The sequence below is a fragment of the Columba livia genome, chromosome 11, assembly GCF_036013475.1.
Source record: "Columba livia isolate bColLiv1 breed racing homer chromosome 11, bColLiv1.pat.W.v2, whole genome shotgun sequence".
NCBI lineage: Eukaryota > Metazoa > Chordata > Aves > Columbiformes > Columbidae > Columba > Columba livia.
In genome coordinates this window covers 2,091,195-2,116,518 of record NC_088612.1, presented here as the reverse complement: position 1 = coordinate 2,116,518, position 25,324 = coordinate 2,091,195, and the positions used below count along the sequence as shown (strand labels likewise).

Sequence of the window (25,324 nt, the reverse complement as noted above, 5' to 3'; positions counted from 1 at the left end):
TGAGTTCATGGCAAACACTTGTTGCGTGCAATTCGGGTAAAGCAGGACAAGTTATTCTAAAATTGTAAAAATAGAATAATAATATAATTCTAAAAATGTAGTTATTCTTTTCTAAAATTCTAATAATTCTAAAAATGTCGGCTGAATTAATTATTGCTGCAGTCGGTGCTACACTTTGGATCGATTGAGACAAAAGCAATACTAATTAGTGGAGTTCTTATTTTCTCAAAGGAGTAATTGCCAAACTCCTTTGAGTTGTAACACCTGAGTATGCTTGATCCAGTTTAATTACCTCTTTAGACAAATTAAAAGCTTTACAGCTCGTTTGTGTAGCTTGGACTTGCTAGGTAAGCTCTGCAATAATACCCTGCGATGTTACTAAAACCATTAGATGCTTTTTGTATGGAAGAATCAGGGCTTAGAAAACATTGCTTAGACCTTTTAATAATAAAAAGCTTTCACTGGAAGAAAACTATAATGTCCTTCCCCGCTCATACTTCAACATTTTAGGGGGGCTCCTACCTGATGTTGCTTGAATACCCGTGTAAAACGCAAAATATGGTCCATGACAGTGCAATGGTGACAGCAGGAAACCATTTATTTCATGTTTAGTAAGCAGCACCTTGCTTTAGTGGGAAATATTGTATTGGTGGAGTTCATTTCATAATGACTCCCGTTCTAAGTGTACCTTAAAAGAGCCCAGAACCTTACGTGAGAGAATTTTCTATGTGAAACTTAAAGGGAGAGTATTTTCTATGCAAAATACTCTTAAATGTATAGGCAATGTTATTTTCTTGCAACTGCTTGGTACTGCAGGACGAAGTCACTCTGGAAACGTTACTGAGGTCGCTCCTCTGAAACAGAAAGTGCCAGGGTTGCTGCTGATAGCAACTTGTTGTTCACATGGCTGCACAAGCTGCTCATCAGGAGCAAAGCAGGAAAGGGCCCTGCCTCAAAGAACTTAAAGTCAGGACAAAGCAAATGAGAAAAAATAGAGTGTAGAGGTGCAGCAATTAACACACAGATAAGATCATGCAGTGGAGAATGAAATGCAGGTCCATTCTAGCACCTCATTTACAGGGCAGCTGTGTCTTCCGAATGTTTCGGTAGAAGTATTCCCCCCCCAAACCCCCCAAGTTTAATTCTCTAAATAATTTTTTACAAGAACTTTGGGCATTTGTGTAGCAACTCTGCTGATTTTTAACCTGCCTGAGGGATCTATAGGCTGGAGCTAGCTGGGAACTTTCTGACAAAACCGTTTTCCATCTGAAAAGGCAGATTCATTGATAGCAAAATATTTTGCCAAAGCATCGGTTTTAGAGACATTCTGCAAAGACATGGGATGGGTTCTGACAGGCTTCATGCCTGATTTCATGGCTCCTGGCAAGCTGTGGGGTCTGTGGCTCTAGGATACCCTTGACACGCTAGGTGCCTCTGGAGATCCCCCAAGACCTGCCATATGCCACGGGTGCTTTGAGGCCACGCAACTGGGAGCGTAGGAGCCAGGATTCCCAAGCTCTGTGGTTTCTTGCTGTCTGATGGCTCCCAGGGCTTTGTTGGTTCACTGGGCTTGATATGACATGGGGTGCCCAGCAGCGCTTGGAGTCAGTGAGAAGCCTTGGAGCTGGGGAGCCAGCGCTTTCAGGCTCAACTGTTTTCTGAAATTACTTAAAAGAAGCACTGATTATTTCTAAGAGATTGCCTAAAATGTTCTTTTCCGTGGGAAATGTTGGTATCTGTATGGCACAGGGTAGCCCACCCCCTGTCTCCCCCACCTGCTGCCTGGGCAATGTCCATGGACAGGATGGCAACCACCTGGTGGCTCCCAGACCATGGGCTGTGCTGCAGGTACCTGGGACTAGATTCAGGCTATTACATATCACAGGGAAGCAACTGGATCTACTGACGTTCAAATTGCAGTTATTTTCATAATATTTTGGTTCCAAAGGGAAGTCTTTACGTGGGAGTACTGTGCATACATTACTTGTGTGTGTGCAAACAAGCAAAACTTAAAGACATGGGTTTATCTATATTGATGTCACCTTCAGCACAATGTAGGATCTACAGATCCTTCAGGCAGATATCAACATCAGACGAGTAGTGACGGTTTCTTTGTTATGCGTTGCATGTGTTCCTGACACGGTCTTGTTGTCATGAGGAATGGTTATGATGTGGATTCTGAAGTGGGCTTTCTAAAACCTCAGTATTTTAAGGAACCTAAATCATCACGTTGTCTTAGATGCTGTAAAACTACAGGCTTGAGCACACTGAAAGACAAGAGTTAATTTCAGTAGTTGAAGGCCTTTGAGGCTGCTGGAGGGCAAAACCAGCCATTTGATCTATGTTGTGAGTCTGTGTAATGTGTGCAAGTGTGTGCCTTTGTCCAGGTGTACACTTCAGAATGGCATTTGGTTTTACAATGCGAAACCATAGACACATGTAAGTGGCCACAAGGGGAGATTTTAAAAATAAAAATGCCAGCAAAGTCATCCCGTGCTTGCTGACTTCTGGATTATCAGTAAAACTTAAATTGCTGGCTGCCATTTGCTGCCTTTTGCTGCCTTTGGCAGTCTCCCTATAGATTCCTAGCAGTTCACGTTTTGATGTTTGCTGAGAGTGCTCAAGGGTTTGCCCATTTCTCCTGATGTGAAATCACTGGAGTCGGAGATGCAGAGGTAAAATGGGAAACGAGTCAAATGAATGATGATTGCTTATGAGAACTAATTCCACACTGCCTTTCTGAAGGTTCAGTGCATATTAGCTGCAGTGCAGTGCCATGACGGACTGGTAAATATCACTTACCGAGCCCATCATTCATTGCGGAAGAGGACCGGGACCATGCAAATTGGATGATGCTGTGTTTGAAAACCAGACAGCCCATAATTTTAATCTGTTAAAAAGGATTATGAATGACATCAATGAAATACAGTGTCAATTATTTGCAAGATGCCTCTACCCTGCAGCAGCAGCTGGAAGCACAGCCCAGCAGCAGGCTCTGAACGCCTACTCGGAGGCTTTCACCAACTTTGATCTCCTTTCAGAACCGAGCCTAAAACAATGCCCCATTGGAAACCAGAGGCAAAACTCCTTTGCCATAGAGAGAGTTAAACCTTCCCACACACGTGCTTATTAATGTGAACAAGCTAATACAGTCGTATTAACATCATAATGTTTGGGAGCCTTTAAACTGCCAACAAACTTGTTTGAAGACAGTCCAGTGCTCCCTGGACACACTTGACTCACTGTTCCTTTTAGTAGCAAAGTCACTGTTATGATGTTAGAAGAATACATTCAGTAGTTTCTACTTAATTGATAGGTATTTGTAAATAGTTAAAGTATGATTTATTATAAACCAGTAGGGAGAAAATTCAGTTTGAAGCCACCTGTTTCTCCTTACCAAAGTGTGCTGCCCACTGCTCAGGAAAGATTGCTCACTTTTCCTAATAAGCAGGCTTGGTAAGATGCATTAAAGCCTGTGTGTAGTGTAGTGTTGGATTTGCTGCCTATTGGAAACAGCTGAATGTAACTTGTGCATGCATGTGACTAGATTAATCAAAATCTGTTTTGTAGAATTTGAGGAAACACCTGAAGCACTGAGAGCATCCAGCAATAATGCCCTTTTCTGGGTTTCTTGTTACCTGGATCTTTAAAAATAACAGATACTTGTGTTCAAAGTCAGATAGAAAAAGTAAAGGAAGCAGCAGAAAGTGCCTGAGTAAGAAGCGGAGTTCCATTTCCCTACATTTCCCTTAATTAATCTTATATTCCCTAAAGTGTACTCTGCGCTTGTAGCACACCATCTGAAAGTGGAGCGTTTCTAATGCCGGCAGGACCCAAGTCAGTGTCACAGAAATTGATGTGAGCTCTGTATCACTCTGATACTTTCCTGTCCCTTGAAGGGATTTGGGGATAGACAGTTATTAAGTGTGACTAGGAATTGAAATTTAAGGAGTGATCAGTTCAATGGCTACTTCTTGCCAGAGGCATGGTATGGAGCTGGTTGACCTAGGCAAGGAAAAAGCAAAAACCATCCTGACAGCAGGCGATACATCAAAGTACACAATTTCTACGGTGACTAAATCCTATCCAAAAGTTCCTTGTTAATGAAGAGATATGCTTCCATTGCTAATCTGCTGTATTAATAATAGGGTAATCCTGTCTATAAATATGCCTTTCCAAATTAATTTAATTAGGTATGAAAATACTGACTGCCCCATCACCACCCTTAAGGTCCTTTCTCGCAAACCTTAACTCACATAAATAAGTCGTTCAAATCCATGTGACTGCTGAGCATGAATAAGCCTTATGTGCATGATGAAAATTTTCCTGGGATAGAGCTGTAACTGTGTCTGACTGGGAGGTATTGCCAAGATTTCTAAGCGGGGAGTACTGGTAGGACACCAAATACATACAGATAACTTGTTTCCAAAAATACCTGTTGTGGGTGTTTTATTTGAAGCCGAAACACTAGTAAATACGACCTGAGGGAGTTTATATCTACTTTTATGTGGGTTACTCCAGGAGAAATTAAGCATTTGTTATATAGTACACAGAAACCTCTTCAGCCACCTGCTTCTCTGATGCATAATTGTCTATTCATGTGCAGATCTGAGGGTTTTCATGCGTTTTTACAATGGCATAATTTTCAACTTCTTTGTAAATTCTGGGTCGGGTAACTTTAACCATTCTCAGACTGAGAAACCTTCATTCAGCCTCTTCTGCTCCAAGTGCTGCTGGAGCCCTGGCTGTCTTTAGTTTGGCTTACCCAGCTGTCAGTGCTGAGACTGGGACCTGGGATGCTTAAACAGGCTGGCGGACCTTCTCTGGAGGTGCTTCAGAGCTAAACCGACAAGGAAGAATAAGGAAATGAGAAGATCTGTTTGTATGACTGGTTCTTGTGGAACAAGCAGTGGAACAGCTACCTTGCACAATATTTGGGAAGGCTGATTAGTCGTGCCCAGGCAGGAGCATCGCGTTAACATGACTGTTGTTTTTAGGTTTTAAGATAGCTGTGAACGAGTTGTGCAGACATTGAGTCATGTTTCTCGGCTTGGCTTCACCTCGTGCTGTGCAGACGTGCCTGGTATTGTATTGCAAGGAAGAGCTGCCTGCCCCGCATCGCACCGCACAGACTTACCTGAGAGAGCACCTGGCTCTCCTCTTCAGCCAGGTGCTGTGCCTGTTCTCATCTCCACCATTCCCCCAACTGCAGTTTATCACAACCGCATTGTGGTGGGTGTTCCACCCAACGTCTTGCTTTCTGTCGGAACCCTGAATTGTATTTAGATGTCGTGCTAATGTTCTTTGCAGCCGAGACAAGTTCTCAAAACAGCTTGTGAAGGGGGTTACCCGGGCTGTGTCTGTTCCTCTAGTCTACCTTACCATGCTGTTTGGGATGGCTCAGTGTTTACTACTGAATAACTTCCAAGATTAATTAAAAGAAAACAAAACAAAACAGAAAAACACACCTTCAAACACAAATTGCATTATTCCTGGGTTTGGCAAATCCCCTCTGTCTACACAGGACTCGCGCTATCAGCACTAAGACTAACTCAACATACAGATTTTAAGAGCAGAGAACAAAACAGGCGTTGTGGCAAATATCTCAGTAAGAGACATGAAAGTTCAAGTGTTGTCAGTACCGGCTTATCTGCAGTACAATGTGCAAGCATCCAATTGCTAGGTTATTTCTGACCCATACGTGTCATGTATTGCATCATTTTAATTGCTAACACTCAGGCGTCTGCGCTTGCTTTCCAAGAGGCAAACAGCAGAGCCAGCTCCAGGCCTTGGGAGAACAGGTCACTGCCTACTTCATCAGCCTGCAGCTGCCTGTCAGGTGCGCCTGGGGACAAGAAGATGATGATCGGCTGGTTTGGCTTGTGCAGCCCTTCCTGACTGTGCAGGGAAGGGATGGAGGGAGTGGCAAGGCGGGGAGCTGTTTCACTGCAGCAAGAGCAGCTCCTCGCTGTAGCAGTTGCCATCATCTCCCACCTCGGCAATGGCAGGGAGAGCCCTTCTCCTTAGAGCTGCTCTGCAGCCCAAGCCCTTCCCTTGCGCTTCTGTCCTGTAAGGTCAGGGGCCTCATCACCTCCTCTCATCCCCAGTGATCCAAGAAGGAGGGTGAAGGGGCCTACAAAAGTCTTGCCCATCTGAGAGCTCTTATCTTCTTGAACAAAACTGTTTTTCACAGTTATGTTATTCTTCTGGCTTGTCTCTAGCAGTTAAATTTAACTTGTAATTGGAAATGAATGTCCGTTGTCCAAGTCAACTCTGAGTGTAAAATTGTTCACTGGGGCAGTCTTCTGTCATAAAACGAGGCTTGAGATTATATTTGAAACAACTCGAGACACTGGTGAAAAAACACACTATGAGCAATTAGAAGTTAGAATAAAATGAATATTGAATTCATTGTAGGTCTCGTCTTTAGAGCAACGAATTTCATCACACCTTTATCTCTGCACCCAACTCTCTGCTTAGGGGCTCCTTTTTTTATAGTTTGGTATTTTCCTTTCATCAAGAAACACAGAGATGCAGGGAGGTTGTGTTTGCTGTGATGCCACCGCCAAAGCTGGCTTTTCCAGGAATAGCTGATTAGAATTAATTGTATTTCTGCATGGGAATAATGACACGTCCGCATTTTCCTCTCAGGAACATATGCACTGTTTCCCTGGGATTACTAAACATGGCGTGGTGGGCTGACCTGTCGGGCTGCCAGCCGCTCACCCAGCCGCTCTCTCACTCCCCCCCTCAATAATAAGCTGGAAAAGGTCATGAGTTGAGCTAAAGAGAGGGAGATCTCTTACCAGTTATGCTTAGAGGCAGAACACATTTGACTTGGGGGAAGTTAATTTAGCATACTGCAAATTAAAATATACTTGAGAAATCAACCTCCATGAGCTTCACCCCACCCCCTGGAGTTGGGGCCACTGGGGAACCAGCTGTGTCCGTGGGACAGCCCTGTCTTTTCCCCATAGAGTCTGTCCCGCAGCCCCCCAGCTACCAAAACCTGGGCATGGACACTTGAGAACGCTGGAGAAATGTGTCCAAAACTGCGGAATGCCAAACTCTGGAGGTTTCGGGTCAATAAACTAAGTTTGGTTTGGGGACAGCTGCTTACATCCATGGAAATCTGGTCTTCATACCCACCTCCCAGAACCCCTGCTTGTAGCCAGCTAAACCCAGCACTGGGGAGCTAAGGGGTGGCTGCAGGGACCCGTTGTGCGGGACCTCTGTCCTCTGGGGAAAGTCCTTTTGGCAGAGAGGTTTTCACCGTGCAGGCTTTTAGCAACTCTTCCTTGTCTCAGTGAACGTGAACACACCGATGTGAGAATGTGCCATGAAGATTTTTAGTCTTACTGAAGGCTCTTTAAAACACTCAGCAGAAAATAAGGTGGCACAACGTCAGTGACCTTCATGCTAAAGACAGGGTTTCCCAATTTTTGAGGTAATTACCAGGTTCTGGTAGATCCTGAAGGATTTTTCACGTGCATTGGCAGTCTTCAGAGGGTTTCTGAAGCAATACCTGTAGCAATCTGAACTTACGCTTTCCTTTAGTCTATAGGTTCTTGCAAATAAATACCCACATCTTAATCCAGGCTGTGCAGCCTTAGGTCCTACCCTTGGGTCCTCTTTTGCAGTTTTCACCACCACTGCTGCCTGCATGGCAGCTTGATAGGAGATCTTTTACCTTCCTCTGCAGCTTGTGAACTCCCTTGGTGTTCCAGACCCAGCACTGACAAGCTGGGGGCTCAGCACACCAAAGAGGGCTTTGGGCCTTTCTGCCTTTTTATTAAAACCTCCAGGTTAAGATGCTGCAAAGTCTCCAGTCCGAAGTAGACGGGAATGAGCACCGGAGCGGCAGGCAGCTATCTGTCAAACACGTGTGGTCGGTCCAGCAATCAGATGTCACCGCTGGAGCGGGTGACTCAGCCCTCTCGGCAGCAGGTCCAGCTTGAGGTTGTTGAACTTGTGAGTGGGGGCTCCAACTGCTGGCAAGGTCGGCAGTAGATGTGTCACCAGACGGAGGGCTTGCTCTGAGCGGACCGATGGTCGCTCCCTTGCTGGAGATGAGCCACGCTGACGTGTGCTCGTTGCCCAATACTGCCTGGAGAAAACAGCTACAAAGCAGCGTAGCTGTGAACAGTGCATCAGCGCAAGGTAGTTGTGAACTTCATGAATGCAATGACAGTGAAGAATTTTTTGGTATGCTTGTTTCTGCTCTGGTTATGTTTCTGAAATGTCGGTTGAGCAACCAGAGGGGTACTGGGCACATAATGCAGCCGTGGTGCATTTTCCATCTCATTTCAGTGACTGAATCCTTGATTTTTTTTTTTTCCTGCATTCAATTTATTGAAAACGTTGTTTCATCAAGTGCAGCAAAGTGCACACCTTCATATACATGGTGGAGTTCACTAGGAAAGTGTATGTACCATAGATTTGGGAGCCTGCTTTATAGCACCAGAGCGTACAAACCACACAGCATGTAGAGAGCATTTGAACACTCAGGTGGCTGTCAAAGATCGCTTGCTCATCTGGTTACTTTTTCTCTTGTCAGAACTATCTCTTGCTTGCTCAGTCTCACTTTTAGCGTGTCATTTTCTTACCACCTCCTACCTCTCCCTGTCCCACTTCTGAATATGTCACATTTTGTTTTCTATAAACTGAAGCATTGCTCTCACCTGAATTTGCATGCACTCGCTTGACATTTTTGGACTTGGATAAGGAACCTGTATCCTGCAGAGGTAAAATGCTGGGATGTTATAGGCTGTTATTGCTGTTCCCTACCTTATTTGCGTTGTAAGTGGAGTTTTAAAGGTGGTCCTTTCACTGGTGTGGATGCACAGACATCCGCGAGAAGGTCGTTCGTGGTCACACTCTTTAAAGAGGTCTCTGCTTTTTCTGTAGCCACTTAAATGCAGTAGCGGGCTGTTCCCTGCAACCGCAACAGGAGCTTTGGATCCTTTTGAAAATTTTCCTTTTAATAATCCCCTTTTCCACGGAGGCATTAAGAGGCAGTTGGAAATGACAGCTACTATAATTATGAACTAATATAAATGATGGCGTCTTCAGAGTCCTGAAATAAATGTATACAGTTCAGCGAGGTTCCCTCTCATAGCCATTCATTGTGAGAGTGTTAAAACCTAAATGACTTAAGAGGCTGTTATGAAGGCAGAGGAAAAAGCAGCATTTTTCAAAACAGGAAGTAGAGCAGAACAATTACTATTTAATGATACTGGAATTGGAAAATGTATGATGAAGCAGAAGCGTCAAGTTTACTGTGCAGATTGCTACTAGGGCAGGAGGCTTTTTGGCAGAGTTTACCCAATTTCTGTTTTTCCGCTTATCCATCTATCCGGGTGATATGAAAGGATTCCAGTAAAAGCTAATCCAATTCTTGGAATGCCCTATCTCTCCCCCCTTCACCAATCTAATGCTTGTTCACGGCACTGCTTCACTTTTTCTGCTTCAAGGCCAGCAAGATGGTTCTCTTGACATATCAGAATGCTGCAACCCTTTCCAGGCTCGTTACTGCTATAGGATGCTCCTCATTAGGTGAAATAACCCAGAGGTTGTTGCTGCATTGCAGCATATGCTCTGACAATGCTGCCTTTACTTAAGTAGCTTTGCTTAAGAATGATTTTTACTGCTTTGAAGGTCATTATACCAAATATCAGTCAAAACAATATCAACATTTCTTAGCGCAATCGGTGACTGGAAAGACAGCTTGGGAGCCCCACTTCCATGGACTGAAACGTCTTTATGGTTTTGGCCAATAATCTCATTCAAATTGACATCGAGAGTGGCTCCATCTGAATCACACTTCACCTCTTATTTTCCTTCTATTTTCTCTCCCTGTAACCTAAAAACCCAAATTTAAATTTTGCCTGCAGTGAGGTCTATTACACCAAGCACTTTATTTAAAGATTGCTTATTTCTCCATGGTAGTTTTGAAAAACAAGTCTATTTCAAAATCCTTCTGCATGTACTGGCTTATATGATCTCCATCTCCCTATACTTACTGTTCATTCGCCTGGGGCATTTACATGGAAAGACTCTTTTTGTTCCTTAAAAGCACATCTATACCATCTTCTAGTCTCCTACCTGAAGTTATAGTCCTTTGCATATGACATTGCGGTTCAGTGTGCAGATGATGATGACATCTCCAGCAGAGGCCTCGCTTCAATTGGGGAATCAATGCCATGAGCAGATGAGGTCTTGGGAGACAGCTATTTAGCTTGAATGGGAATTTTTATAATAAAGATTGACAGATGTGAAAACACAGAGATTTAGGATATGCGGTATATGAGCCAAGAAATTCTGTTTGCAGGCAAAGTGTACCATGATTATTCATTCCTTCTTGAGACCTTCTGTAGGTTAGAAAATACTCTTAATTCAAACCGAAATGGATTTTGAATATTTTCAGTATGCTAAATTGTTCAGGCAGGCACTGGACATCGGTGATCCTGTTCACTTCTGCACTGACGCTGCCCCATCCGATTAACAGTGCGGGTAGTACGACCAGTGGGATTTTTCCCTTTTGGATGGCCAGTGCTTTTGGCCCTTTGGCCTCTTTATTTCATTTTAGCTTTTCTTTACTGGATCTTTTCCTGCTAACGCTTTGATCTGAGTTCTTTTAGCTCTGTGGTTTTCCTGAACAGTATTTTGAAGTCTGAAATTTTACAAAGCGCTTCTAGATGTTCATTGTGTTCTTTAAAAAACCATAGTCTGCTCAGAGCTGGTGGAAGAAAAAATAAAAAGGTGTTTTTTCAGGTTTATTTTCAAGATTGCAAATACTTGCAGTGAATATTATTGTGGGATTGAAATGCAAATGTCTGTTTCCTCTCTATAAACCCTTGCAAGAAATAGAACTGTCCTTTACATTAGCTTTTGCCTGGGTATACAGTACTTTGGAATTTACCACCTCTCAGGAGAGAATTGCCTTTAGCTTAAATCAAAACACCTCACTGATACGGGATTTTCCATAATTCTGGCAGTGAAATACACCTACCTCCACAAAGAAGCAGCTTTTTCTTCATTGTCACCAGGATCAGTGACTGTCTCTTGTTTACTGAAGAGAGAAGCCAGACTTGCTAAAAAAGTTGTGATATTTAGCAACATTAGTTATAGTCACTACATCACCCTGCTGCTTTGCTTCCTGCCTTTGCTCACTGACAAATGGCAGAGTGGCGCATGCAATATGTAGCTTGGCTCCATTTGGTTTGATAAGGGCAGGATCCGAGTGAAAATTGTTTTTCAACGCAATCCAAACAAAGAAAAGGAGGGTCAGTGCAATCAAGTCATCTGGTGCAAGATCATTTCTGAACGAAGGTTTAAACTTATTTGAAGTGTTTCATATCTTGAACTCTAAGTGATGCAACCTTGTGTTAAAGATCAAGAGGTGGAGATTTGCCACTTCTGTAGCGACACCTGCCATCCTGGCTTATGCTGCTCTGCTCTTCCTATATCAGGAGCTTGTGCTATTCATGAAAATGAACTGAGTTACTGCTGTCAGGACATGATCCAGGTTCATTATTTACATGTTTTCTCTAGTGGCGGATGCAATAGTATGCCCTAAATATAGGCTCTCTTTTGGATATCAGGAACGTAGGCAACAAAACAAAGCTCCCAACCATGGTAAGATCAAAGAGGCACCTCCACAGTCCTGCTAGTCAAGCCTTAATTCAGAACAATACTGAGCCATCTTATGTTTGTTCAGAACCTTGGGCAGGTGCTCAGATCCGCTAGTTGAGCAAAATAAATGACATTTTTATCTTTGCTAGACTAACTATGTAAGGAGCCCACAGTGCAAAGAGCCCTCCTGAGAGAGCTTCTAGAAGGAGGGGATGTGTTAAAAGGGCAGGTGCTCTATGGCTGATGCTGTTTTTTGCAGAAGTAATAGGTCTGTTCCCTATTTGAGGAGCTATGCTGAGGGTTTGGTAGCAAAGCCCATTTTATCCTTCAAGGCATAGGTCACAGGATTCGGGAAAACCACTGTTAGTAGAGATCAGTGTCTCATATTGACTTTTGTGATGTGGTCAATCCCACTTCTGACTTGTAAATTTGGGGATATTTTTAGCATTCCTGTAAGGGACTTAAACATTGAAAGGGTCAAGAATCCAGTTATTGCTTGCAGTGTTGGAAAAGGCTGCTGTCAATAGGGTCTAAACCTGTGCTCTGTTTTCTGTGCTGGTAGGTTGTTTCGATGTAATTAGAGGGTTAGATTTAGGATTAAGGTTTGGTACTGTGATGCCAAAGGAATCTCAGTGCCTTATGTTTTACTCCAAGGACTGATTTTTCTGGCCTGAATTAGTGTTTGCTTTGGCTCTGGGTCAATTTTGTCACAAATTGTCCCGATTTTGGAAAATCAAGGTTCCCCTCTTTTGCTGGTTTCTGGGGAGCACACAGAACCGGGAGGTGGCTGGTGCAGGGAAGTGCTGTTGTCAGCCTTCCCTGAGTTTGGGGAACAGTTTTCTGAGGATATAGGGAAGGGCTCCAGAGGCAGACCTTGTTTTTTTAATATATATATATATATATATATATATATTTTCATGCTAGCTGACTAGGTAAAAATATCAGCTTCTCCACATCCAATCCAAGCACTCTACCATGCTCATTCCTATCTCATCGGATGATCTTTACCCCCAGGAAAGAGCGAGGAACCAAATGACAGCTGTGGCTTTTCAAAGTCATAAAAGAGGGAAATATGTGTGTATGTACTTTTTTTTTTATTATTATTTTCTTTCCCTATTCTGTATTTTATGCTGAGGCTATGAAACCTATTGAACTTTTTTTTTTTGAGGCCTTAAGGTATATCCAATGTCACTGAGACATCAAAGCTCCAGAGCTGAAATGGAAAGAGAAAACCAAATAGCATTTAAAGGTTAATAAAATAATGCTTGTGTTTTCTGTTGTCACAGAATACTAAAAAGAAAAGCATTACCTTCATGTTTACAAAGGTGAACAGAAAATGGAGAAATGTGAAGTCAGCTTCGATTAGCTTAGCCTTTGTTCTAAAAATGATACATCCTCGTGCTGTATCAGAGACAGGATGGCCTCTTGCAGCGCTACCACTTTGTTTTGCCACATATTAAGTGGTCTCAGTGGCCACTGATAACTCTATTGTGGTTTATTAGAGTTTATTACTTCTGATTTAAAACTAAAGGTTTACCCTAATAGGAGAATTTCCCGTCTTTCTCTAGGAATCTGTCTGGCTTTTGTGTGTGTAAAGCCAAGTACTTACAATCTTACACTGCATATATTGGCTATGCTTATAGTAGGCACAAAGAACAAAATCGGGGAGGTTATAGCCATACAGCAGACTTGCATGAACATAACCAGCTCTTTTGACTCAACTCGCATAGCTGAGTTTAACTTTGGTTTTGCTCTGTTCTCAAAGCACAGATGTAGTTCTGTGGGTGTAACTGTGGAAGGAACAGAGCTTGTAACTTGGAAGCTATACAGTGTGTGAAAACAAATTACAACTCCAGAAGATTTATCAGTTCTTTTAAAGTTTTATCCTTCTCTGATACATATTGAGCCCATGCAGCAGCTAAACATTTCCTTCCTATGGCCCAAGCCCCACATTGTGCAGTGGAGTCAGGGTCCTCTGGGACTTTCACTCTGTTACTCACATTATTCCTGAAACAGAGGTCACTGAAGCCTAGGGGAGCAGGAGGTATTAGTAGAGCAATCACAGTTTGTGAAGTGTGCTGAATTATTCGAAATTCCTCATGTGGTGATGTCCAAGTACCAATCCGACTGACTTACCAAGCCTTGGGTCTTATTTTAAAAAAAGGAGAAAAACCAAAAAGACATGTGGTAGCTTGAAGGCCCAGCTGAATCCAGTAAGGAGGATACTGGCACAACTCGCAATGCATTTAATAATGGTTCTTTTTCCCAGGAGTATTATAGAGCGATATGTTATGTGCATCTGCTTGTTCTATTTCTGTTTCTTAGCCTGAGATTCCTAACACAGGAGGCAATAACCCTGCATCGTGTTAGATCATATCATGTCACATTGAATGTTGACCTTGGCTGACATAACGTGACATGCTACAGTTGAAGTAACGAAATGCGAGCCAATGTATCACGTGCTTAATGTTAATCCGAAGTTATTATCTGTGAACGTAGCAAAAGGTTGGGATAGTGTGGTGTATGGATCTTCCCCCTGCTCCTGCGGCAGCCTGAGCCGCGTGTGTCCAAGCTCACAACCAAAAACAAGAGAGGAAGAAGAGGGACGAGAGCTGTAGACAAGGGTTTCTGTGGCAGCTGGAAATAAAGATGTTGCTCAGCTCACTATGGGTCTGCAGCTAATGCACCAAAAGGGCAGTAGCCACAGTGGAAGTGTGACCATGCCATTGGAGCGCTGGCTGTCCATTAATTGCACTCTTTGGAGTTTTGGCATAGAAAGCTGTTCATTTCTGGGTATATTTGTTGTTGAAGGTATTGCTGAATGCATTTATTGATATTACTTTAGTTAAAATAGTTAATGTAAATGTTGGGCCTTATGAAGTTAATCAATATTATAACCTTTCCTTTGTTCGTGTTCTTGCTTGATCTTTTGACCCACTGCAAAATTGTGCTCAATACTACTAACATGTGCGTTGATTTGTGGTGTTTTCCGAGGAAGAGGCAGAGAAAACTCTGTGTGTGTTCTTGGAAGATATTTTGTAAATTAGGCATCAGATTAAAGCATGCCTGCAGAGTAATTGCTTGAATTTAAATATTTGAAATAAACAATACTCAGTGCTAGAATGGTCTGTTGTTTCTTCAGTGGTTTAGCAGTGCTCAGAGCCTGGTTGTGTTTCTCCCACCGTGTACTCCTGTAACAGGATCATGTTCTTTAATGTGATCGCTGGCTGGCCGACTTTGTTGTGCCACCTTCATTCTTACTCAGCCAGCGCTGACTGACAGGGGATATTATTCTTGACTTCTTGTTAGGCCAATTGGTGCTTAAAAATTAGTCTTATAAAGCAGTAATGGTGCATCTGTGCATGTCCAGCAACCCAAGCTGGAAGCATTTTAAAAATGAATTAACGGTGTACCCAGTGGCCTAATTTGATGAATGTTGGCATGTATATGTGCTGTAGATGATAATCAAACATCAGTTTTATTTCAAAGAGCTGGTGGGGGGGAAGTAGCTGGGTTCACAGGATTTTTTTGAATGCTGTAAGTCTTGAGTGTCGTAGATCAGGCTTTGGAGTATCTTAGAGCAGCTAGTAAGAACAATGGAAGCTGTATCTTCTTCCTTTGGAGGAAATGCCTTTCCTTACTCTGGACCGCCCTTTTGATCATAGATCAGTGCTGGATTCCTGGCTTTACTGAGCCTGATCCTGCTTGGGATCAATCCCAAACATACTGTGATACTGTGATACATTGGAGACAACCAAAAATTCCCATTTTCTCCAGGTCTGCACTGTAGCCAGTGGAGTAGCAGCATTTGTGGGTGAAACTTCCTTGTCTATAAATGGTAACTCCTCAAGGCTTTCCTAATTACAATTAATTAATAAAAACTACTTTGTCACCTACGTCCTTTTAGAAACTATGGGCTGACGATAGTAATATTTTCAAAAGTTTACAGCAGAAAGAGTAGCACTGCAATTACCTAATAAAATGAAGTAAAATATGAAAATTTGTCCTCGTTGCTGCCTATATTCTAAAAAATTAATTTAAAATAAAGAAATTCAAGTGTATTTTCTCTGGTTCTGGACTAGTGTTGCAGACTTTTCCCCAAGCAGGTTTAGCTAGCAAGCGGCAGAAATAGGTTATGATCAGATCAGAGCAACAGATTTGCGAAGGGAGTAAAAGCTTCTTTCATACAGATTTCCTGCCTTCTGTTTAGAACACTATCAGGAGCACGGGGAAATTAATTTGTTTTGTCGGAATTAAGGAGACTTTGAGATTGTCGGTTGCCAGGCTCAGATGGGTCATCAAAGCCTAGAACTCAGAAAGCTCAATGCAAAAACTTAGCGGTGTTTAATGTAACTCAAAATTGGGAAACCATGGAGAGAGCAGGTAACTTTGAACACTAATTTCCAGAGAGAAGCATCATCCCAGACCCGAATGCAGCCAGGACTCAAAAGACATTTTCCTCAAATGCCAAGCTGAAGCAACACACCAACAGCATCGCAAGGACAGAACTATTGCAAATGAATTTTCAGCTTTTTAGTACATAAATCAGCAGTCACACTAATTAAATATATATAAAGAGAAGGCCTCTAGGCAGCATTGCTCAGCGAAAGGGGCATCAGATGAATAAAATACTGGGGGAAAGGCCATAAAATGGCATGCAGCAGATTGCTGATGACACCTGGACTTGCCAAAGGAGGACAGAGCAAGTGCAAGGAATAAATTGCAATTCTGTGTACGGTAACCTCTGACCAGCCAGATAAATCACAGCTAGTCAGAAGTTATTCCAGGGTTGGAAGCTCTAGGGCAGCGTGCAAGGCAGAGTCACTTGGGCTGCTGGGAGGGGTTTTGTATTTGGGGAAAAAAAGTAGAAAAAGAAGCTTCCTGAGAGAAATAGGATGCAGGAGTTAAGGGAGCTTGAATAAAAACTCAATGGGTGCAGGGAAACATAACTTGTGGTTTTTCCTTCATTACTTTATTCCCTCCTCTTTGAAGTTAGTAATGCCATGAGGATACTGTAAGACTGAGAGCAGTCAGTATTGAGAGGGTTCAAGAAACGGTCCCTTTACAAGGGGAGTGTTAAAGGTCTAAGGAAATTTATAGAACCATACAATTGCAAATTCTTTGTGGAACAGAATAATTCGTGTGATTGATTTAGAAATTGTATATAGTGCCAGCAGAGCAAATAATTCACTGGAATCTTTGTCCCAGCACAAAATGTAACAGCACACATCCCCCACAGCCTTGCCATGTCCCACTGAAGTCAGCATGACTTTGCAGACATCTGTCATGGGTCTGGGTCTAGAATAGGAATAAAACCAAATACCTCTGGAAGAATGTTCCAGAAATAACATAGGACTACATTTGGAAGAGGCTGTGGAGAATGAGGAGTTTCACTGCACTTCCAAAAAGGGTTGGACGTGTTCCCTCTCCTTTCCCCAAAACTAGAAAACTATCGAAAGGCTCATTAAAAGCCCTTTTCCCAAATAATTTACTCTGATGATATTCTCATACTTCCCTTTGTGCTTCACGAATGGAGTGTGTTCTGTCTTAGAAATAAGTTTTGTGCTTGTGTGTACATTGTGCATATGATAAATACTGTCCATTTGCAGAGCATCTTCTCTGCTGAAGGATCCCAAACCTTTGCACAAGCTGTTCTTGAGAAGCTCTGAAATTGTTTTCCTAAAGCCCACAAAAAAACCCACAGGTTCTCAGTTTTTCAAGTCTGACTTGAAGATGAATGTGGAATTAAAAATCCACAGGCATTGCATTCCCCTTGCAAAGAAGGGGAAAAGCAGATGGAGTTGCTTTTTGTGTGCGCTTAAAAGCAATGAAAACTCATCGATATTTTTCATTTGAATTTTCATGAAGAGCTGAGGAACTCTGCTGATGCTGGAGGGGGCAGGAAAATGCTGTGACTTTTACTAGCAGAGAAATATTTGAACGGTTATTGACAAAGAGCACAGTGCAGGGAATGTGCTTGGGCGAAGCAGAGTGAGGATGTTTGACGTATTGGCAATACAGCGCAGGGTCAGGAGGTGCCAGATTAATGTTGTGTTTCACAGTCCAAGCTAATACTCACCGAATGCTTTCATATGCTCTTTGTTATTGCGCACATTTGGAAGGACAAACTGGCTCTGGGTTAGTTAAACCTGTGCACTGATTCCAGCACAAAGGTGGCTTATTTTGGTTTAATCAATTAGGTGTGAGTGTAAAGCAACACTAAATAAGCTATTCTTAGACTAAACTGAGAGCGTCATGTAGGACTTTGCATTATTTTAATTAAAATCAATTAAATTGCTTAACTGAATTCAGGGCAACAGTGACTGTAGGAAGGAGGGAGTCATTCCCAGCTCAGTGACTCACAGTGGCCTGAGACTGTGGCCACTGTGGCCCAACCATGAGCACACGTCACGGCCGGGCCCACGGGCTATAGGTATACTTGGAAAATCTCAAGGCAAGAGGCAGAGATGACAACAAGCTAAAAACCAACCCACGACCCCCTGAAAACCCCACCTCTTGGCTTGATGCTCTCCCTGGCTGGCGGCTTCTGGCTTGCTCCCTGGAACAAGTAACTAAAACGACTCTGCTTCCAGCAGCAGAGACCAGCAAGCCAGCAGATACTTCTCAACCTTACAGATACTTTTAAAGAATGGGAGGTAAAGGAACAAAATGGAAAACAGATGATAGACAGAGGCTGGCAAGAGCAGAAGGAATGCGGTGCAGGCAGCCTGTTTGTCTCGGGGTAGCTGACACACATGCCTGTGGAAGGGGCCAAGCCTGTCAGTGACAGTGTCTTAAAATAATGGAATAGTAATGCCTCTCTTCTGGAAGGTGCTGAGCACTTTGGCTACACAGCATCACTGCGCTGCGTAGGACCCAGCCCTCGGTAACAGCCATTTCACATAGCTGTGCAGCCAAGGGCAAGTGTGGTCCACGGTAGAAGTTTGGATGGGAGGAACTTAGAGAACACGGAATCGCGTGCCGGTCCCTGCCGTGCCTGGTGTGATGGGCACATGTGTGAGAAACAGCTCTGGGGGAATGTGAAAGCAGAATGCGGTCAGAAAGCTCCAGTTGCTGAGTTCTGATTTCCAAACCCTTCTAAGACCTTGTTGAAGGGCAGTTCTACATGAATTTCATCTCTGTGTTGAAATACGTCCACAGTTTTTTTCATGCCTGTATGTTTTGTGTCCGGAGCTGTTGTTTTCAAAGCAAAGAGCCCTTCTGCATTGTGGTTCCCTGTATTGTGCATATTTCATAGACGAGGAGCTGACAATGGCAGATTAACGATGAGAAATTCTCTTCTGCTGGCCCCAGATCATGTTGCTTAACAAGCATTCACGAATAGCCATGAAATGGCAGCAAAGGGAAAGCCCGCGGTGGGAACGGCCATGGGATTCGGATATCGGCACATTCACTGGCATGTTGGAAGCGATCTGATGCTTCTGACAGAAATAATGTGGGTGGCTACAGATCCCCTCTTTGAGGTCCAGGCAAGTACAGACGTGAGGAAAACGCAGGGGAGCGTTTATCCAAGCTCCATTCAAAATGCAGGGCAAAATGAGCAGTGTTTGATTACAGCCATCTGACGGTGCGACATGGCTGGCTGGCTGAGTTAGGAAGGCTTTGCTTTGGAAAGACACCACCTGGTTCTGGAGTAAGAATAGCTGGAGCATATTGCAGTAACTACATAGCTGTGAGTGTGCTAAGAGGCTTGTACCACCTCAGGAACACCACGCGTCTATGTGGTGATCCTGCTCTTAAAGAGCTCACATAAGGAGAATGAGCTGTGATGACGGTTTAAGGCCATTTTTTGGTCAATACAGTGCTCTTTCTGTGTTGGGAGACGTTGTTATGCTGCCGCTCCAGATTGCACGTCTAACTGCAATAGCTGATAGAGCAGCTCTCTGCAGCCCAAGCCAACACCCAATGGCTCTGCACCGGTGGTGAGCACCGGTGGGCTGGATGGCTGCTCAGGGGGCTCCCTCCCCAATTCGTGCCGTGATTGCAACCCTGGCTCCTGCTGAGATCACAGGGAGTTTGCTGTTAACATCAGTGATGGTCACCCCTGAACTGCTCAGGTGGCCTCACCTACAGGTCTCTATCCATCCCTGCTCCCCAAAGCCCCTTAGAGAAGGTTGAATGGTGGTCAGTAGTTGGCTTCCCTTCTTGTGCCTGCTCTGCTCCGTGGTATCTGAGCATGTCACCTGTGCATTACCACACAATATGTGATAGTATAATATACCTTGTTTGAGCAGAAAAAGATATAAAATTATTAAACAGCGTCATTTTTATCAGAAGAAAACCAACTGATTTAGGCAAGAGGATTTTGTTTACTTTCAAGCTTTTGGGAAATTATTGACAGACTACGCAATGTAAAAAAAGAAATGAGCTTCTTCCCAGGACCCTTTATAAAGAGGCCTTGTCCAGCTCAGAATTTAGGAAATGTAGCCTCTTTTCTGAGTCTTGCCGTTGAGGTCAGCCTGTCTGTGATTGCGAGTATCACTAGACTTTGGCACTGTGCTGATTTGAGCCCTAGGGCATGCATTTAAATTGTCACATATAGTGTGTCTCATACTGACATCTTCTTCTGTAGAAGTGAAGGATAATACAGCACTTGTGCTGCAGAATAAGACAGTGCTCTCTCCTCAAGCATGAAAGTTGTCTGCAAATTTCAGACATGTTTTCCTTGATTGTGGCCGCTAATCAAGGCAAAAACCAAAGTTCATTTTACTGGGGGATGAACAATGCTTGGCAGTGTAGTGAATGTTAATGTAGTTAATGATTCCTGATGCTGTGTCTGTCCTCTGAAGAGTTCAATATGTCTTGACACGGTTTTAATGATCCACAGCCACCTTGTGGTTTCACCCAGGGAATATTGTCTTCTCAGACCAGTCCGTGACGACCTGTCCCTCAGTCCCCCTGCTTCGTGGCCTGTCACACCTGTCAGGGTACAGCTGAGTTCTAAATTGTCTTTGTTTTGTTACTGATAGTTGTATTGTGCTTCTATTATGTCTGGTTTTGTCACTCTCTGTATATAAGCTTTTGACAGTGTTTAGAACCTAAAACCATAAAAAAGTCCCAAACATTTACTTACATGGGGTAGTCGATACTAGTGTTCCAGGTCCCCATGGTGCTCAGTATCAGTGGAGTCCCTAAGGACATGGGGTAGGAAAGCAAGCCTTAGCTAACGTGTTCACTGCCAGGAATAAACTGGCTTTGAAAATACCTGCTCCTTGACATACTTCTGTTGTAACTTAGTTTAACTTCTGGGTTTTATTAGATCAACTTAGTCTAGAACTTCACATTGTTTGTGAGGCTATCTGGGAAATCTTCCATTTAAAATTGTGCATCTCCACATATAAACCACCTCTCTGATACTTGACACAAAACAATTGATGAAAACACTGTTTTTCAGAAGTTGTCAGGGAAATCAGCTGCACAGCTCTTTTTCTGTACTGGAAAACTATGCTTTGTTTTTATTTTTAAGTATATCAGTATCAGGACACGTCCTGTACATTCGGATTTGTGTGTCTTACCCCGAATACACTATTATTGTTGTGAGAAGATTATCGACACACCTTATTTCTTTATCCGAGAGTGTACAGGGCCATATCCTGCACTAGTCCTTTGTGTCAGGAGTTTCCAGCTGTGTTTTTGTTGGTTTTGTTTTCAAAAAGCCAGTGATTTGAATTGCCTTGATTTGTAAAGATTTTTTAACCATTTTCTGTTAAAAAGCAGTCATTTTTTAAAAAGAAAGAATGGTGAAATGAACTCAGACGTCCTAGAGCGGATGTTATTGAAGGTTCTTATACAGAACTTTAAAGTTAAAAAAGAGAATGTTTTCTTGAGCAAGAAGCCATAGTTAAAAATTAGCTTGGAGGAGCAGAGAATGTTTAATGAAGTTCCTCTTATTTAGTGCACTAAGCCTTCTCGAGAATGAGATGTCTGCTATGGAAAATGTCCACAATTTGGGGTGAATTATTTATAAAAGAAACCAGGCAACAGCCAGGGCTCGTGGTTTTTCTGTTCAGAGCAGAAGATAAAAAGCTTCTAGATTTTAAAATTATTATTATTTTATTTCTAAGTCTATTTTTCTTTTTGAATTCTTGACATATGTACTGTTAATTAGGCAGTAGTGATTTTCTTTCATTTGCACTGCAAATTACACCAATAATTATGCTTTTATTCACAGAATATATTTTGTTAACTGACCTTGGGTTTAGGGTGGAATACACAATGAGAGAGAACTGTTAAGTTCCCGTTGGTGCTGTGGGATTCCTGGGGAGTTCTGGTTTGATTGAGTTTTGAATTTAAATTTTGGAGACACCAAAAAAGATGAACAACAGAAAGGTTTTAACTAAGTATATTAGTTTGACGGAAGTCACCGAGTTCTACAATTAATCCTCAACAGAAGATCAATGTACTTCATAGGCTGCAAGTCATTCTGACAAGATGAAACAAATACAATCATTAATGAAATCCTGATAATTTGGAAGAAGGGGCTGTGAAACTAGGTCAGTTTACATCTGCTTTGAAATATCCCTCTGTAGTACTTCATACCTGACTAATCTTGATAATGCACTTGACATCTTTGGCGACTGATCCTATGCTAATTTAAACTCGCATTGGATGTGTAAATTCAGAATAACATGGGGAGACGCTTCAGCACGATGATGAAAACATTTCTACAAGTGAATTTGACCAAAATATTTTTTCTGTTAAAAGACATGTTTTTTTCAAGCCTAAAGAATGTAAAGAGAATCTGATTTTTGTTGTTTGGAGACGGGTATTTTAATGACTTAGAGCTTTTCTCCTGTCCCACTGAAGTACTGGATTTGACTTTATAGGGCAGGTTACTTGCACCAATAATGTCCTCTTTTAGAGCTCCTCATCCAAACCACTACAGACAACTGCTGAGAATATTTCTCTCACAAGTGTCTATAGTAATTTATCGCCCCCAGTCCTGCTCCTACTGATGTCAATGGTAAAACTGTTGTTGACTTCAGTAAGAAAAGTACGAGTCTCATTTAGATTTGATGATATTTATTGGATCATATATGCAACTTCAGGTGTTTCCTGCTCAGTTTTGTAGAACCTTTCCATTAGGAGAGTGCATAGACCCACCATCCCCTTCTTCCTATACTGCTAATCATCCTTTGTCCTCATAATTTCTTCAGCATAGATGGGTCACAGAATTTCAGCAGTGAAGAAAGTGCTGGTAACAGCTTATTGTGCAGGAAGGTTGCTGACAATCACTGGCATGGTGTGAACAGTTCTGGAAAGTAAGAACTCCTTTTCTTGTTTCCAGTAAAAAAGTTTGATTGCAGGTTAGATAGCTGTTTCCTGACTCACTGATACAGTCTGTCTGTCTGTCTGCCCCTCTCCTCTCTCCTTTTCTTAGTTTTTTTTTTTTGTTAGGTTGTGAATTTGGTGAATATTCGTTAGGCTGGTTGCTTGTGTATAATACAGAGAGAGTGTGCCTGGGATGTAGTGTACGTTTAATAAGAGACAAATAAGATGTAAATAGACTATTTGGAGAGTTTTGGACTTCAACTCCGGTCTTATGTTTCCCTCTGTTTTGCACTAATTATGTAATTATCCATTACCACTTTGGGGGAATAGATAAATGTTTAGTTTCAAATTAGTACTGTCTTGAAGACGACGACGGTGACACTCATTGACACTTTATTTTTTCCGGTAATATGTCTGAAATATTAAACCTGTAGGACTTGAACCAGCTTCCCAAGGCAGCTTTTTGAGCACTGACATCTCTCTTTGCCCCACACGTGAATCTGCAGAGCACTTGGCTGCATATGTTAGAAAAACCCCTGCAAACCCTGCAGAGAGGGTAATGTCAAACTAAAATCCATAGACTAGGTTGTTTATCATATCACTTGTCTCAGTTTCTCATCCTTTTTCTCAATGAGTGTTTTTCCATATGGCACCAAATGGCACCTAAGAGACAGAATAAGGATAAATCTAGGGCAATGAAACAATATTTATTGTTCTTTATAACACAACCGGAAGAGTTGGTGGTTGCTCAGAGATGGGTTTCCAGACCACACTGTCTCCGGGTCCAGAAGGACCAGGAACAATCCTGCTCAGTAGATTACGGCCTTCCAGAATAATTTCACTCTATAGAGACTGAACGGTGCAATATCAGCAGTCGTGAATACCCTTGGGGGTACATTATTAAGGACAAAGTCCTGTTAGTACGTTATCAGTTTTGGAAAGAGTAGTAAATAACATAACAAGTTGTAATTTTCTGGTGGGATGATAATATAGCTGCAACCTGCTCATGCCCTTTTAGATTTGTTGGCTGAGTTTTTGGTGAGTCTCCTGGGACCCTGGCAATGTACAAACCCCCTCCCTTGGCACCTATGTGGAAGTCTGATTCTCTAACCAATTACAAGTTTAAAATAGCAACCGCCTCTGACTGCGTGTCTGCTTGGGATACTAGCATGCAAATAATCATAGATTATAATCAAGGGAAAACAACTTGCTTCCATTGCTGGAAGCTGTAATACTTTTGGTTTTGTTTCAGGTTGTTTTGTTTGTTTGTTTGTTTTTGTGAGCACTTAAAAAAAAATAAGAAAAAATTAAAAGGCACTTTCCTAAGCAGCTATTTTAAGCCTTCCAAATTTTACTGAAATGTTAATGCCTCCTCCCACTGTTCCTCGCATATCAAGATTTAACGCTGTAGCGTGTTGTCCCCCATGTTCTCTGAACATTTGTGTTTCAGACAAAGATTTGTGCGCTCGCTGAATGGAGTGCAGGAGTGTTGTGAGCCAGCGCTTTGAACAAATAGAAAAACCCAGGTGCTCTGCTGTATTTCCAGATACAGTCCAAGCAACGCAAGCTCATGTGAAAACGGAAGTCTTTGAAACGTGAACGGGTTTCTTTGGGTACCATTGTCTTGTCTGCAACCAAACTTCAGCGAGGCACAGATGTGTGGGGCAGGGGGCTGCACTGTGATGACTTATCGTGAGGGTTTCTTGTGGCAGGCCAGGAAAAATTACGATGTGAATAAAGGGAACTTGTTCAGTTCAGATGAAGACTATTAATGAGCCCCATTATCCCTATTTTTGGAGAGTGTTAGATTTTTTTAAAGATATATACAATGCTGTATTATTTTTGATTACAGCAGCATTCACTGGTCACTTTTATCTTTGTGTGTGTGAATTTCTAATTATACATGTTAGACAAGTGATCTTTACTGTAAATAGTAATGTGGTTTTCTTTCACTTGCTCTGTCTGTGCTGGATTCTGTTTCATTGTTTGCTTTCTTCATCACAGTATCTTGCTTATTTTGTCCTTCAACAGACATTTCTTTAAATCCTCTCACACGGTCCTCCCTCCCCCTTGTAACTTTTTGAAAAGGGCTTTATCTGAGCAGGCAGTTTCATTTGTCTTTTGATCTATTTTTTGATGGATGTGCGTTCGCCTCTGGTAGTAAGCCCAGTACTGAAATCTTTATTCACGGCCAAAGTGTGGGGGCTTGACTGCCACTTCTAAGGCTCTTACCTATGATTTCCTAGAATTACTGGGCAACTTGGGGACCAAAAATGTTCATTATTTAGTTGTGAGACTTCCAAAGGTTTCTCAGGGAGGATATTAGCAATATTCAAACTTGCAGTTGCTTCATTTTAAGAGCTGAACAGTGGAAGTGTTGGCAACCACCAACCACTTC

At 42.4% G+C, this 25,324-nt stretch overlaps 1 long non-coding RNA gene across 2 annotated transcripts in view; it reads left to right on the top strand.

Moving 5' to 3' along the window:
- LOC135580552 (uncharacterized) overlaps window positions 1–25,324 on the top strand; it is a 120,973-nt gene that overhangs the window by 62,357 nt on the left and 33,292 nt on the right. The window lies entirely within an intron of this gene.